This window comes from Hyperoodon ampullatus (assembly GCF_949752795.1).
Source record: "Hyperoodon ampullatus genome assembly, chromosome: 4".
NCBI lineage: Eukaryota > Metazoa > Chordata > Mammalia > Artiodactyla > Ziphiidae > Hyperoodon > Hyperoodon ampullatus.
This window is the reverse complement of record NC_136917.1, coordinates 156,691,942-156,709,114: the sequence shown is the minus strand read 5'-3', so window position 1 is coordinate 156,709,114 and position 17,173 is coordinate 156,691,942.

Sequence of the window (17,173 nt, the reverse complement as noted above, 5' to 3'; positions counted from 1 at the left end):
TTTTCGTGTTTCTCTTTGGATTTATCCTGTATGGGACTCTTTGCACTTCCTGGACTCAATTGAGTATTTCCTTTCCCATGTTAGTGAAATTTTCAACTATAATCTCTTCAAATATTTACTCAGACCCTTTCTTTTTCTCTTCTTCTTCTGAGATCCTTATGATTCGAATTTTGGAGCATTTAATGTTGTCCCAGAGGTCTCTGAGACTGTCCTCAATTCTTTCCATTATTTTGTCTTATTCTGCTGTGCAGTAGTTATTTCCACTATTTTATTTTCCAGGTCACTTATCTGTTCTTCTGCCTCAGTTATTCTGCTATTGATCACTTCTAGAGAATTTTTAATTTCATTTATTGTGTAGTTCATCAGTGTTTGTTTGCTCTTTCATTCTTCTAACTCTCGTCAAAGATTTATTGTATTTTCTCCATTCTATTTCCAAGATTTTGGATCATCTTAACTCTCATTACTCTGAATTCTTTTTCAGGTAGACTGTCTATTTCCTCTTCATTTGTTTGGTCTGGTGGATTTTTACCTTGCTCCTTCATCTGCAGCATATTTCTCTGTCTTCTCATTTTGCTTATCTTACTGTGTTTGGGGTCTCCTTTTTGCAGGCTTCAGGTTCATTGTTCCCGTTGTTTTTGGTGTCTGCCCCCAGTGGCTAAGTTTGGTTTAGTGCTTTGTGCAGGCTTCCTGGTGTAGGGGACTGGTGCCTGTGTTCTAGTGGAAGAGGCTGCATCTTGTCTTTCTGGTGGGCAGTGCCACATCCAGTGATGTATTTTAGAGTGTCTGTGACTTAGTATGATTTTAGGCAGCCTCTCTGCTAACAGGTAGGCTTGTATTCCTCTCTCGCTAGTTGTTTGGCATGGGGTGTCTAGTACTGGAGCTTGCTGGCCGTTGGGTGGAGCTGGGTCTTAGCACTGAGACTGCGATCTCTGGGAGAGTGCTTGCTGATTGATATTACATGGGGCCCGGAGGTCTCTGGTGGTCCAATGTCCTGAACTCAGCTCTCCCACCTCAGAACTTCAGTCCTGACACCAACCAGAGCACTAAGACTCTGTCAGCCACACAGCTCAGAAGAAAAGGGAGAAATAAGGAAAGAAAAATAAATAAATTAATTTAATTAATATATTTTAAAAAAATATTAAAATAAAAACAATCATAATTTAAAAAAAGAAGAGAGCAAACAAACCAATAAACAAATCCACCAATGATAACAAGCGCTAAAAACTAAACTAATATAAACATTAAAATCAGAAACAAATCAGTTGCAGATAACAAACCTCAAGTCTACAGTTGCTCCCAAAGTCCACTGCCTCAGTTTGGCATGATCATTGTCTGTTCAGTTATTCCACAGATGCAGGGTACATCAAATTGTCTGTAGGGATTTAATACATGGCTCCTGAGGCTACATGGAGAAATTTCCCTTTCTCTTCTTTGTTCGCACAGCTCCTGGGGTTCAGCTTTGATTTTGGCCCCACTTCTACATGTAGGTTGCCCTCAGCCATCTGTTGCCTGCCCTGACAGAAGTGAGTTAAAGCATTAGCTGTTTAGGGAGCTCTTGCTCACTCGGGCTGCGGAGATGGAGGGGTACAGTAGTCATAATTGGAATATGGGGTAAGCCTGCAGTGGCACAGTCTGGCATGAGGTTGCAACAGCCTGAGGCGTACCAAGCATTCTCCCGGAGAAGTTGTCCCTGGATCTCGGGACCCTGGCAGTGGCAGGCTGCACAGGCTTCTGGGGGGTATGTGGGTAGTGACCTGTGCTTGCACACAGGATTATTGGTGGCAGCAGCAGCAGTGTTAGAGTTTCATGCCCATCTCTGTGGTCTGAGCTGATAGCCGTGGGTTGTGCCCATCTCTGTAGCTTGCTTAGGTGGTGCTCTCCCTTCTGTGGGCACATGGGGAAGGAATCCCCTCTCCTCATGCACGCTGAAACAATGGTCACTTGCCTCTTAGGCAGGTCCAGACATTTTCCCGGTCTCCCTCCCAGCTAGCTGTGGTGCACTAGCCCCCTTCAGGCTGTGTTCACACAGCCAACCACAGTTCTCTCCCTGTGATCCGACCTCCGAAGCCTCAGCTCCCAGCCCCCACCCACCCCAGCGGGTTAGCAGACAGGCCTCTCAGGCTGTTGAGTGCTGGTTGGCACCAATACTCTGTGCGGGAATCTCTCTGCTTTGCCCTCTGCACCCCTGTTGCTGCACTCTCCTCCATGGCTCTGAAGCTTCCCCCTGCCCACCCCCACGCCCCCGTCTCCACCAGTGAAGGAGTTTCCTAGTGTGTGGAAACTTCTCCTCCTTCACAGCTCCCCCCAGAGGTGCAGGTTCTGTCCCTATTCTTATGTCTGTTTGTTTTTCTTTTTTCTTTTGTCCTACTCAGGTACATGGGGAGTTTCTTGCCTTTTGGGAGGTCTGAGGTCTTCTGTCAGCTTTCAGTACGTGTTCTGTAGGAGTTGTTCCACATGTAGATGTACTTTTGATGTATTTGTGGGGAGGAAGGTGATCTCCGCGTCTTACTCCTCTGCAATCTTGAAGGTCTCACTCAAATGTACTGATATTTGATATAGTTAGATTTAACTTACCAGATATGACGCTTCAAAGCCACACAGATTCAAGGGAGTCACAGTAGACTACCTAAGATTCAAATAAATAGTGTCCTGCATTGTAAATCAACTATACTCCAATAAAAAAAAGTCCTAAAACCAAAAAAAAAAAAAAAAATTTACTCAATATTCTGTAATAACTTACACGGGGACAGAATCTGAAAAAGAAGATATATATATATATATACACACTATATCTATATATATATATATATATATATATATATACTATATATATAGTATATATAATGCATATATATATACATATATGTGTATATATATGTATAACTGATTCACTTTGCTGTACACCTGAAACTAACACAACATTGTAAATCAACTATACTCCAATAAATTTTTTTTTAAATTAACAACAAACAAGTGTGTCATAAAACCAAAATATATATATACCCTGCAAATAAATAGTGCCCCTAATTGCAGGTGCTATACTAAACATGTGATATCTTCACTACAGAATATTATCCCAACCTCAGATACATGGTGTGTGACCATTTACCTGTTGTATGCAATCTTTTTCATCCCTATCAGAAAGGAGGATCAGAAATATTTCAGATTTATACAGGACGGAAAACTGTGTATATAAAGTCTTGCACCAGGGCTATGACAACTTTCCTCTCTGTCTAAAGATAACTGCACTGTCTTACATCCCACAAGATTTCAAAGTGATCCACTATATTGATGACTTTATGTAAATAAGGTGGGATGAGGAAAAACATGGCAAGTGCATTGGAGGCCTTTGTAGGACAAATGTGCTACAAATGCATTTATAAATTTCAGTACTTCCACATGAATAGAAATCCAACTGTCTGGACCATGCAGACCAATGTAAAGAATGAATCATTGTTTCTCACACTTTCACCATATAAAAGAAAATACAATGACTTGTGGGACACATTAGGTTTTAAAAACAGTCTATTCTACACTTGGGAATATTGTTCTAACTCATATGTAGGGTGTAAAGAGAGTTGCCAAGTTGGCTATAGCTAGATATATATAGACATAGACATAGACATAGACATAGATACAGATACAGATACAGATACAGATATAGATATAGATATAGAATAGATATAGATATCTCAGAAAACTGTTGGAAATAGTAGTATGTATGGCCAGCAAGCCTACGTCCCTGCTATTTATTCATCTACAAAGATGAATATGTGTATCTACCTTTGCCTACTCTCACATCCTATCCTGTCCTGTACTCTTCTCTCCTCTCTTTTCTCTTTCTCACTCTCAAAGAGGGTGGGAGGGAGCTATGTAACTTCCATTGGAAGAGTTAATTTAACACTGACATTGTTTAGAATTGCTGTTGCAAAAGTAGAAAAATAGAGCAAGGAATAGCATTTTACATTGTTTGTTATCATTGTCACTCTTCTGTTTTGCTTTGTTTATTATTTGCAAATAATCTTTTTAATAGTCTATCCCCAACTGTTTTCAAAGTGTGGATGGTACTAACATCACCTAGGAACTTGTTAGGAGTGCAAATTCTTGGGCACCACCACAGACATGCTGAATCTGAAACTCTGAGAATGGGGTCTAACAATATTTTCCAAGGAAGACCTTCAGGTGATTCTGATCCAGTGATAAAATTTGAGACCACTGACATAGATAACACAAATTTCCTCATTGTTTATTCTTATTATTTTATGACAAACCTATTTTTCCTTATCTAAATAGAAATAACATTAACATGAATGGCTAAATTCTCAATTTAGATTGTTAATCTAAAGGTTACTAATTTATGTCCAACATTAAATTTTATTTTCCTGAACAAAAACAATATAAGGATCATTATATTTAATATAATTGAGAATGTTACTTGAGTTTCCTCAAATATACTCCACAAATCTGTGTAATAGTTGTTTTTCTATCATTTTATAATTAGCTAATTCTAGCAACTAAGTTCTTTTAATGGTTCATAAAAATAAATGTAATTATATTCAGGTAAAGAAACACTTTCAATTGCTATCAATATTAATTTCACATGAGTAATAGTAATTAGAAAAAAGCAACTTAGATGTTTAGTTTAAGCATTTAAATATCTTTGAAATAAAATAAAATGGAAATACCTCTCAGATAAATAAAAGTTAGAAACAATGAAAGTATGTTTCAGTTCCACGACTAGGATCCTGAGTTAATAATACTGTGTATAACCACCAATAAAAGGCAGGAAAACATTCACCTTTATTATATACTGGGAAAAAAATTCATGCTGTGTCACATCAAGACAAGCCACTGCTACTGTATAGTAATTGGTAGCCAATGGTGTGATCCTACTGTTTGTAATCTTTGTTATTTTTGAGGCACTTTTCTGAGCCTTCAAATTATTTAAAAAATCTTAGTGTGTTGTGTATAATGGTTCTATTGAATTATTACACAATTTAGGACCTTTTTATGTCTATAGATGTCATAGAACAAATCATAATTACTTCAATTTTCCTTTTCACAATATACAAGATAACTAATATTTCCTCAATACTCAGTTTCTTCCAGTTCTAACCTGGCTTAGAAACATTTTCTGAAACCTTAGGGGGGATTATTTTTGATGCATGTTTTTACTTTGACCAATTATTGCTTAATATTTTAAAATATCTTTACAGGTTTATTAATCTTTTAGCCCAGTTAGAAGTTGAACTACTTTTATGTGGAGGCTGTGTCTTTGATTGTATTTTGTATTCCTTATGCTCTTCGTTATTAATAAAGACCACTGTCTGCATAAAGGGGAATAGGTTAAAAGGTAGGTTTGTCTGCATTCTCTCCAAAAGTATTTAATTATTGAAATATAGACATTCTTATTCATGGGGCAGTGAGAGGATTCAAAGTTCTCAGTATATCCTCCCAGAAAGCAACTAATCTAACCAAAGAAAAGCAAGAATAGTGAGAAAAGCCATCATCATCATAGTGACAGCAGGGCTCAGGAGAGGCTGTGGTGTAATTAAGTAGTATTTTCTGGTGCTTGGAGAAAAATGAAGGTATATTACATGCTGTGATTCACCTCTGATGAATACATAGGGAACTGTAGTTTCTCTTTGCTATCCTAAATAAATGTTCCCAGATTTGCACATAGATTTATGGCAAAGGTAGAAAAAAAAAAGTAATGCTGACATAATTATAAGGATGCAAATATTGTTAAAACCGAGGGATAAAATTGCATGGTTCTTATTTCCTTTTATTTTTTTTGCCTCAAAATACAAAAAGATTTGATGTTTCTTATACTGATTTTCTTTCATAGTAACAAAATAGCAACAACTTATGTTAAGACAACTTAATAAACTCAGCCATTTGAAAAATTAGGCATATCAGAGAGAAAATAAATATTTTTGTCATAAAATAATGTATCTCAAGGTTCAATAATTGGACAAGATCTACAGAATAGCTTTTATCTGAAGACAAAAATTCTTCGAATATGCAAGATATTTTGGTAGGTCTGGGTTTTATGCTGGTTTGAAGCTGAATCGATTTTGAGGCATGTTATGGTAGTATAGTAATTTCCAGATGGTAAAATGAAAAGTCTGGATATGTAAACTGTTAAATCTGAAGTGTTTAGATGATAAAAAGAATATTTCACTTTTTATGATCAGACAAGAAACGGCAGAGGTGACATTAGAATGTGGCGCTGCTGTTATAGTTGCTTTTTTTCCTGCTTTTATTGTGATATAATTGACATATATAACATTGTGTAATTGTGTAAGTTTAAGGTTTACCAGGTATTGATTTGATACACATATATTGAAATTTGATTAGCTGCTATTTAAAAGACATTACTGGGATTCTTCTTGATAGTGATCCCAGGTGGCCTCAGCCTACAGAGGCTTGAAGCAGGGTTTTGGTTCCCCGCCAAAGATTGAAGCCAGGCCGCAGCAGTGAGAGTGCTGAATCCTAGCCACTAGACCACCAGGCACCAGTGGCCAGTGACAAAGCCCTGGCCTGCCAGCTGTGCAGAAATGAGTTTCCACAGAGAGACGGAAAGAAGTGGAACAAGTAAAGTGTTTATTAGGAGGAAAAAAAGAGTATGTGTAAATAGGCACATATGGGCGAGCTCAGAGAGAGAGAGTTGAGTACTCGCAGTAGATTGAATCACTTACATGGGGCATTTCTTCCAGGTTTCCTTTGCCCAATTATCTTGCTTTGCCTGATTCTGAGTCCGTATTTGGTTTATCTCAGGGTCCTCTCATGTGTGTGAGTGCATCTCTTAGCCAAGGTGGATTCTAGTGAAGAGGCTTATGGGTACGTTGACGTCACTTGTTTTTTGACCTCTCAGGAGCCTTTCTGTGCATATGTAGTCAGGAAGGTCTCCTTGACCTCGAGAATGAGAAATATGTGGTTTCTACCTTTTATGTGGGCAGGGCTCAGCTCTTCTTTCACTCCTGCTATTTTGGAGTATCTGTCTACAGGGGACAAACTCCAGCTACTCAGCCCAGGGCCCATCTATCTCCTGCCTCATAGGGACAATCTGATTTACTGCATTTCTCATCATATTTATGACTTGGATGAATACATAAACATGTATCAACAAATTTAGAACTGAGAAGGTCTTTGCAGGGTGTCATTTTTACAAGCAGGCCTGCAGGTGCAGACTGCAAGCACTTTTTCTGGCCTGTGCCACATTCAGTTCTCTCATCTCCCATTTGGAAAATCTGGGTCATCAGCTGCCTCTTCTCAACTGCAACCTCTGTGTGTGGAGGAGACTTTCAAGGCCCATTTCTGAAGTTGCAGTTTGATATACTTGGGTCATTCCTTCTAAACACTTGTTCTCATCTTGATCTAACATGCGTTCTGACCATCCAGTATCATGATCAACTTGGGATCTGAAGGGTTATCTTGTGAAAGTGTAACTGAGCAGGACCCTGTGGGTCCACTCCTCCCGCATATGTTCTGCTTTAGCTCCTCTCTGAAGTGCTTAGATAACAGTATCTGATGCATATTTCCTTAGTTTTTCAGATGCTGAAAACACCACCAAATGGAAGAAATTTAACTACTTGATGATCATGAGCATGTAGCTCCAGGACCTTCTGGCACCTAAGGATTGATCATCGTTAACCAACCAGAGAATTGTGCATGAGCTGACCACAAACCTTAGGATGCCCCTCCCTCAGCTTGCCTTTAAAAATGCTTTGCTGAAACCCTTCAGAGAGTTTGCAGTTTTATTTTTTTTACATCTTTATTGGAGTATAATTGCTTTACAATGGTGTGTTAGTTTCTGCTTTACAACAAAATGAATCAGCTACACATATACACATGCTCCCACATCCCCTCCTTCTTGAGTCTCCCTCCCACCTTCCCTATCCCACCCCTCCAGGCAGTCACAAAGCACCGAGCTGATCTCCCTGCGCTATGCGGCTGCCCCCCACCAGCCATCTACCTTACGTTTGGTAGTGTACATATGTCTATGCCTCTCTCTCGCTTTGTCACAGCTTACCCCTCCCCATATCCTCAAGTCCATTCTCCAGTAGGTCTTCACCCTTATTCCTATCTTACCCTTAGGTTCTTCATGACATTTTTTTCTTCTTAAATTCCATATATATGTGTTAGCATATGGTATTTGTCTTTCTCTTTCTGACTTACTTCACTATGTATGACAGACTCTAGGTCTATCCACCTCATTACAAATAGCTCAACTTCATTTCTTTTTATGGCTGAGTAATATTCCATTGTATATATGTGCCACAACTTCTTTATCCATTCATCTGATGATGGGCACCTAGGCTGTTTCCATCTTGGGGCTATTGTAAATAAGGCTGCTATGAACATTTTGGTACATGACTCTTTTTGAATTATGGTTTTCTCAGGGTATATGCCCAGTAGTGGGATTGCTGGGTCATATGATAGTTCTATTTGTAGTTTTTTAAGGAACCTCCATACTGTTCTCCATAGTGGCTGTACCAATTCACATTCCCACCAGCAGTGCAAAAGTGTTCCCTTTTCTCCACACACTCTCCAGTATTTATTATTTGTAGATTTTTTGATAATGACCATTCTGACTGGTGTGACGTGATACCTCATGTAGTTTTGATTTGCATTTTTCTAATGATTAGTGACGTCGAGCATCCTTTCATGTGTTTGATGGCAATCTGTATATCTTCTGTGGAGAAATGTCTATTTAGGTCTTCTGCCCATTTTTGGATTGGGTTGTTTGTTTTCTTGTTATTGAACTGTATGAGCTGCTTATAAATTTTGAAGATTAATCCTTTGTCAGTTGCTTCACTGGCAAATATTTTCTCCCATTCTAAGGGCTGTGTTTTGGTCTTGTTTATGGTCTCCTTTGCTATGCAAAAGCTTTTGAGTTTCATTAGGTACCATGTGTTTATTTTTGTCTTTATTTCCATTTCTCTAGGAGGTGGGTCAAAAAAGATCTTGCTGTGATTTATGTCATAGAGTGTTCTGCCTATCTTTTCCTCTAAGAGTCTGATAGTTTCTGGCCTTACATTTAGGTCTTTAATCCATTTTGAGCTTATTTTTGTGTATGGTGTTAGGGAGTGATCTAATCTCATACTTTTACATGTCCCTGTCCAGTTCTCCCAGCACCACGTATTGAAGAGGTTGTCCTTTCTCCACTGTATATTCCTGCCTCCTTTAACAAAGATAAGGTGACCATATGTGGGTGGGTTTATCTCTGGGCTTTCTATCCTGTTCCATTGATCTATCTTTCTGTTTTTGTGCAGTACCATACTGTCTTGATTACTGTAGCTTTGTAGCATAGTCTGAAGTCAAGGAGCCTGATTCCTCCAGCACCATTTTTCATTCTCGAGATTGCTTTGGCTATTCAGGGTCTTTTGTGTTTCCATACAAATTGTGAAATTTTTTGCTCTAGTTCTGTGAAAAATGCCAGTGGTAGTTTGATAGGGATTGCATTGAGTCTGTAGATTGCTTTGGGTAGTAGGGCCATATTCACAATGTTGATTCTTCCAATCCAAGAATATGGTATATCTCTCTATCTATTTGTACCATCTTTAATTATTTTCATCAGTGTCTTATAATTTTCTGCATACAGGAGTTTTGTCTCCTTAGGTAGGTTTATTCCTAGATATTTTATTATTTTTGTTTCAGTGGTAAATGGGAGTGTTTTCTTGATTTCACTTTCAGAATTTTCATCATTAATATATAGGAATGCCAGAGATTTCGGTGCATTAATTTTGTACCCTGCTACTTTACCAAATTAATTGATTAGCTCTAGTAGTTTTCTGGTAGCATCTTTAGGATTCTCTATGTATAGTATCATGTCATCTGCAAACGGTGGCAGCTTTACTTCTCCTTTTCTGATTTGGATTGCTTTTATTTCCTTTTCTTCTCTGATTGCTGTGGCTGCAACTTCCAAAACTAGGTTGAATAAGAGTGGTGAGAGTGGGCAACCTTGTCTTGTTCCTGATCTTAGTGGAAGTGCTTTCAATTTTTCACCATTGAGGACGATGTTGGCTGTGGGTTTGTCATATATGGCCTTTATTATGTTGAGGAAATTTCCCTCTATGCCTACTTTCTGGAGGGTTTTTATCTTAAATGGGTGTTGAATTTTGTTGAAAGGTTTCTCGGCATCTATTGAGATAATCATATGGTTTTTCTCCTTCAATTTGTTAATATGATGTATCACGTTGATTGATTTGCATATATTGAAGAATCCTTGCATTCCTGGAATAAACCCCACTTGATCATGGTGTATGATCCTTTTAATGTGCTGTTGGATTCTGTTTGCTAGTATTTTGTTGAGGATTTTTGCATCTATGTTCATCAGTGATATTGGCCTGTAGTTTTCTTTCTTTGTGCCATCCTTGCCTGGTTTTGGTATCAAGGTGATGGTGGCCTCGTAGAATGAGTTTGGGAGTGTTCCTCCCTCTGCTATATTTTGGAAGATTTTGAGAAAGATAGGTGTTAGCTCTTCTCTAAATGTTTGATCGAATGCGCCTGTGAAGCCATCTGGTCCTGGGTTTTTGTTTGTTGGAAGATTTTTTATCACAGTTTCAATTTCAGTGCTTGTGATTGGTCTCTTCATATTTTCTATTTCTTCCTGATTCAGTCTTGGCAGGTTGTGCATTGGTAAGAATTTGTCCATTTCTTCCGGGTTGTCCATTTTATTCACATAGAGTTTCTTGTAGAAATCTCTCATGATATTTTGTATTTCTACAGTGTCAGTTACTTCTCCTTTTTCATTTCTAATTCTATTGATTTGAGTCTTCCTTTTTTTCTTGATGAGTCTGGCTAATGGTTTATCAATTTTGTTTATCTTCTCAAAGAACCAGCTTTTAGTTTAATTGATCTTTGCTATCATTTCCTTCATTTCTTTTTCATTTTTTTCTGATCTGATTTTTATGATTTCCTTCCTTCTGATAACTTTGGGTATTTTTGTTCTTTTTCTCTAATTGTTTTAGGTTCAAGTTTAGGTTGTTTATTCGAGATGTTTCCTGTTTCTTAAGGTGATGTTGTATTGCTATAAACTTCCCTCTTAGAACTGCTTTTGCTGCATCCCATAGGTTTTGGGTAGTCGTGTCTCCCTTGTCATTTGTTTCTAGGTATTTTTTTATTTCCTCTTTGATTTCTTCAGTGATCACATCATTATTAAGTAGTGTATTGTTTAGCCTCCATGTGTTTGTATTTTTTACAGATCTTTTCCTGTAATTGATATCTAGTCTCATAGCATTGTGGTTGGAAAAGATACTTGATACAATTTCAATTTTCTTAAATTTACCAAGGCTTGATTTGTGACCCAAGATATGATCTATCCTGGAGAATGTTCCATGAGCACTTGAGAAAAATGTGTATTCTGTTGTTCTTGGGTGGAATGTCCTATAAATATCAATTAAGTCCATCTTGTTTAATGTATCTTTTAAAGCTTGTGTTTCCTTATTTATTTTCATTTTGGATGATCTGTCCATAGGTGAAAGTGGGGTGTTAAAGTCCCCTACTATGAATGTGTTACTGTCGATTTCCCCTTTTATGGCTGTTAGTATTTGCCTTATGTATTGAGGTGCTCCTATGTTGGGTCTATAAATATTTACAATTGTAATATCTTCTTCTTGGATCGATCCCTTAATCATTATGTAGTGTTCTTCTTTGTCTCTTCTAGTAGTCTTTATTTTAAAGTCTATTTTGTCTGATATGAGAATTGGTACTCCATCTTTCTTTTGGTTTCCATTTGCATGGAATATGTTTTTCCATCCCCTTACTTTCAGTCTGTATGTGTCTCTAGGACTGAAGTGGGTCTCTTGTAGACAGCATATATATGGGTCTTGTTTTTGTATCCATTCAGCCAATCTGTGTCTTTTGGTGGGAGCATTTAGTCCATTTACATTTAAGGTAATTATCGATATGTATGTTCCTATTCCCATTTTCTTAATTGTTTTGGGTTCGTTATTGTAGGTCTTTTTCTTCTGTTGTGTTTCTTGCCTAGAGAAGTTCCTTTAGCATTTGTTGTAAAGCTGGTTTGGTGGTGCTGAACTCTCTCAGGTTTTGCTTGTCTGTAAACTTTTTAATTTCTCCCTCAAATCTGAATGAGATCCTTGCTGGGTAGAGTAATCTTGGTTGCAGGTTTTTCTCCATCATCACTTTAAATATTTCCCTTCTGGCTTGCAGAGTTTCTGCTGAAAGATCAGCTGTTAACCTTATGGGGATTCCCTTGTGTGTTATTTGTTGTTTTTCCCTTGCTGCTTTTAATATGTTTCCTTTGTATTTAATTTTTGACAGTTTGATTAATATGTGTCTTGGCATATTTCTCCTTGGATTTATCCTGTATGGGACTCTCTGTGCCTCCTGGACTTGATTAGCTAACTCCTTTCCCATATTAGGGAAGTTTTCAACTATAATCTCTTCAAATATTTTCTCAGTCCCTTTCTTTTTCTCTTCTTCTTCTGGAACCCCTATAATTTGAATGTTGGTGCATTTAATGTTATCACAGTGGTCTCTGAGACTGTCCTCAGTTCTTTTTATTCTTTTTTCTTTCTTCTGCTCTGCAGTAGTTATTTACACTATTTTATCTTCCACATCACTTATCCATTATTTTACCTCAGTTATGCTGCTATTGATCCCATCTAGAGTATTTTTCATTTCATTTATTGTTTTTCTAATTGTTGCTTGATTCATCTTTAGTTCTTCTAGGTCCTTGTTAACTGTTTCTTGCATGTTGTCTATTCTATTTCCAAGAGTTTGGATCATCTTTACTATCATTATTCTGAATTCTTTTTCATGTAGACTGCCTATTTCCTCTTTATTTTTTAGGTCTGGTGCATTTTTATCTTGCTCCTTCTCCTGCTATGTGTTTTTCTGTCTTCTCATTTTGCTTATCTTACTGTGTTTGGAGTCTCCTTTTTGCAGCCTGCAGGTTCGTATTTCCCGTTGTTTTTGGTGTCTGTCCCTGGTGGCTAAGGTTGGTTCAGTGGGTTGTGTAGGCTTCCTGCTGGAGGGGATTAGTGCTTGTGTTCTTGTGGATGAGGCTGGATCTTTTCTTTCTGGTGGGCAGGTCCTCGTCTGGTGGTGTGTTTTGGAGTGTCTGTGGACTTTTTATGATTTTAGGCAGCCTCTCTGCTAATGGGTGGCATTGTGTTCCTCTCTTGCTTGTTGTCTGGCATAGGGTGTCCAGCACTGTAGCCTGCTGGCCGTTGAGTGAAGCTGGGTGCTGGTGTTGAGATGGAGATCTCTGGGAGATTTTCGCCATTTGATATTATGTGAAGCTGGGAGGTCTCTTGTGGACCAGTGTCCTGAAGTTGGCTCTCCCACCTTAGAGGCACAGCACTGACTCCTGGCTGCAGCGCCAGGAACCTCCTCAATTTGGGATGATTCATTGTCTATTCATGTATTCCACAGATGCAGTGTACATCAAGTTGATTGTGGAGCTTTAATCCACTGTTTCTGAGGCTGCTGGGAGAGATTTCCCTTTCTCTTCTTTGTTCTCACAGCTCCCAGGTCTCAGCTTTGGATTTGGCCCCGCCTCTGCATGTAGGTCGCCGGAGGGCATCTGTCCTTTGCTCAGACAGGACTGGGTTAAAGGAGCAGCCGCTTCGGGGACTCTGGCTCACTCAGGCCAGGGGGGAGGGAGGGGCACAGAGTGTGGGGTGAGCCTGCGGTAGCAGAGACCACCGTGATGTTGCACCAGCCCAAGGTGCACCATGTGCTCTCCCAGGGAAGCCATCCCTGGATGTCAGGACGCCGGCAGTGATGGGCTGCACAGGCTCCCTGGAAGCAGGTCTTGGACAGAGACCTGCGCTCGCACACAGGCCCTTTGGTGGTGGCAGCAGCAGCCCCAGTGTCCCACGACCGTCTCTGGGGTCTGCGCTTTCAGCCGCAGCTCGCGCCCATCTCTGGAGCTCCTTTAAGCGGCGCTCTTAATCCCCTCTCCTTGTGCACCAGGAAACAAAGAGGGAAGAAAACGTCTCTTGCCTCTTCGGCAGGTCCAGACTTTTTCCAGGACTCCCTCCCGGCTAGCCATGGTGCATTAGCCCCTTCAGGGTGTGTTTTCCCTGCCAGCCCCAGTCCTCTTCCTGTGCTCCAACCGAAGCCTGAGCCTCAGCTCTCAGGCCCCTCCTGTCCCGGCGACCGAGCAGAGAAGCCTCTCGGGCTGGTGAGTGCTGGTCGGCACCGATCCTCTGTGCAGTAATGTCTCCGCTTTGCCCTCTGCACCCCTGTGGCTGTGCTCTCCTCCACGGCTCCTAAGCTGCCCCCTCCACCACCCTCAGCCTCCGCCCACAAAGGGGCTTCCTAGTGTGTGGAAACCTTTCCTCCTTCATGGCTTCCTCCCACTGGTGCAGGTCCTCTCCCTATCCTTTTGTCTCTGTTTATTCTTTTTTTCTTTTGCCCTACCCAGGTACACGGGGACTTTCTTGCCTTTTGGGAGGTCTGAGGTCTTCTGCCAGCGTTCAGTAGGTGTTCTGTAGGAGTTGTTCCACGTTTAGCTGTGTTTCTGGTGTATCTGTGGGGAGGAAGGTGATCTCCGCATCTTACTCTTCCGCCATCTTCCCCGGAAGTCTCCTATGTGCTTTACTCCAATCTTTTAAAATACAATGAACCTTTTTGTCTCCATCTCATGGAATAGTGGGCACATTATAAGGATACCAATACCTCTCTTAGTCAGCTTGGGCTCCTATAACAAAATACCATAGATTGAGTGGCTTAAATTTCAGACATTTGTTTCTCACGGTTCTGGAAGCTAGTAGTCCACGATCAATGTGCTGGCAAATTTGCTTCCTGATGAGAACCCTCTTCCTGGCTTGTAGACAGCTGCTTTCTTGCTGAGTCCTCACATGGCTGTAAGAGAGAGGGTGCTCTGAGTTTTCAGTTTTTGAGCACAAGCTACCCGTTGCCCTTGCTTGGCCCTGCAATAAAAACTTTCTCTGTCTAAACCCCAACGTTTCGGTTTGTTTGGCTTCACTGTGCAATGAACAGGCACAGGATCTTGCATTTGGTAACAAAAGGTTTTATGACTACATCAGTTCTCCTGAAAAGTACCTAGAGGCTCTTATCTGCAGTTGTCACCCAGAATCCTGGTGTAGCATCACTGCTACTTCCTTAGGTACCATCTGCAGGGACGATGGATCACATGTCATATTAATATCATATTCGTCTCCTACATGGTTTCACTGCTATAGCAAATGTTTTATCTCATCATTCTAAATCTGCATCTTTTTAAATGAAGTAAATATATTTAGTTTCATACTCAGTAAGTCACTTATTTTCTATCATTTGGATTTGTGGTAATGCAGGATACCCAGAGGCATTAAAAAACTTGGAAGTGAAAAAAGGTAAAATCTCATTAATGACTGTAGGTGTGAAAAATAAGTATGCTTCAAGTAGTTTTAGGGCCAGCAACAAAGATATTCAATGAACTATTTAAAGTCATATGTTAAAGCAGAAAAGCTGATGGACAGTTGGCTGGAATTGTTGTGGAGATGTTAAAATGCAATATATATATATATATGATGTCAAAGTAAGCATATTATGTGGTCCAAATTAAAAAACAAAAACAAGAAACCTTGTCTTTCATTAATCCAACAATCTCACTTTTTATACTTAACTGCTTATTATATTGTCAACTGAAAAAAATGCACAATCTGAAAGTTGAGAATTATGTTTTATTTGGTAGACTTGCTGAGGACTTAAATTGGGGAGGCAGCCTCTCAGACAGCTCTGAGGGACCTGTTCCAAGAGGTAAGGGAGAAGCCAGGAAATATAGGAGTTTTTGCAAAACAAAACCCCAAGTAGTTGGAACATCAAAAGATTACTGTTAATCAAAGAAAGACAACCATCTCAGGTTAATGAATTTTGCCCTGTTCCAGGTATGGGAAGATGCCGGAGTCTGGGCTTAATAAACTCATTCATTTGATATGCACCTCAGTTACCTGGGTCCAGTATCCTGTTTATTTCCATCTTTCGTTCCCCTCAGGGTGCACCGTTGAAGGTAGTTGCAGTGGCTGATGGCTTAAGGACTGAAACATCCTTTGTTTATTCATATGGCAGGCAACATTTTTTTGTCCACAATATGCACGCCTATTTCATCCAACTTCTAAGAAATGTTCTATTGCCTAATAGTTATGGAACTGTGTTCAGATACTTTATGTATTACATTTTATTGTTATAATATTAAATGGGTTTTCTATAATACCAGTAATTCCCAAAGATAGTTTGAGTGGTCTCTATTTGTAAATATTCTTTTCAGTGTTATTTATATTATGATTATGTACAAAAATCTCTTTATATAAAAGTCCAAATTTGTAATATATGAGGCAGACATATAATGCAGCTATATTTATTAGATAACTAAGAGTTTTTTTAATGTAAACATTATTTCATTTTAAGGACAATTTTCAGGTTAAGAATTCACTGTTGCCATGACTGAAAAAGCAAGAGAATTTGTAAATTTGTCTTAAGGAAAAAGTAAAACAGTCAATGTATCACTTAATAAATCAAATTAAGATGTCAACCAAATTCATAGGTTTAAATATAGCCAATTGTCTTGAAAGTTTATATTTATTCAACAGATAAAGGATAGAAACATGAAGACGATATATATATATATATTTAAAGACTTAATGTTTTATCACCCACAAATAATTAAAATGAAAACATCATTTCCAGGAAGTGGCCTATACTATTTGTAGATTAAAGGGACCATAAAATACAGTCTATTGTGCCCGGGACAGTAGCTGGAATTCCAAAAAAGAAAAAAAAAAAAAAAAAACATCTTTAGGATGATCCCAAATTAACTTTTTATTCAAGAGCAGTCACCATTGTTACACAAGGACCAATAATGCGTTAAAGCTTTTTCCTTCCAGAATGACGTGTGAGAAGCACCATACAAATGCTAGTGAGCAAGATTAACAGCAATGTTCTCACAAAGAAAAACAGCATTAAAAGAAGAACTGCTGAGAGACATAAATGGCAACTTATTCTATAATAATATATAATTTCATTATGCAATGTGTTGCAGAGTAGATAAACACTGGCAAAGGGAACATAATATTTAGCAACGATTTTTGTTTTCTTTTTGTATAAGTAACTGTATCGAATATAATTTAATTATAACACATTGACCATTTTAATACAGTGTTTTTGTTTTAAATGAAGCATCAATTTTAGTATG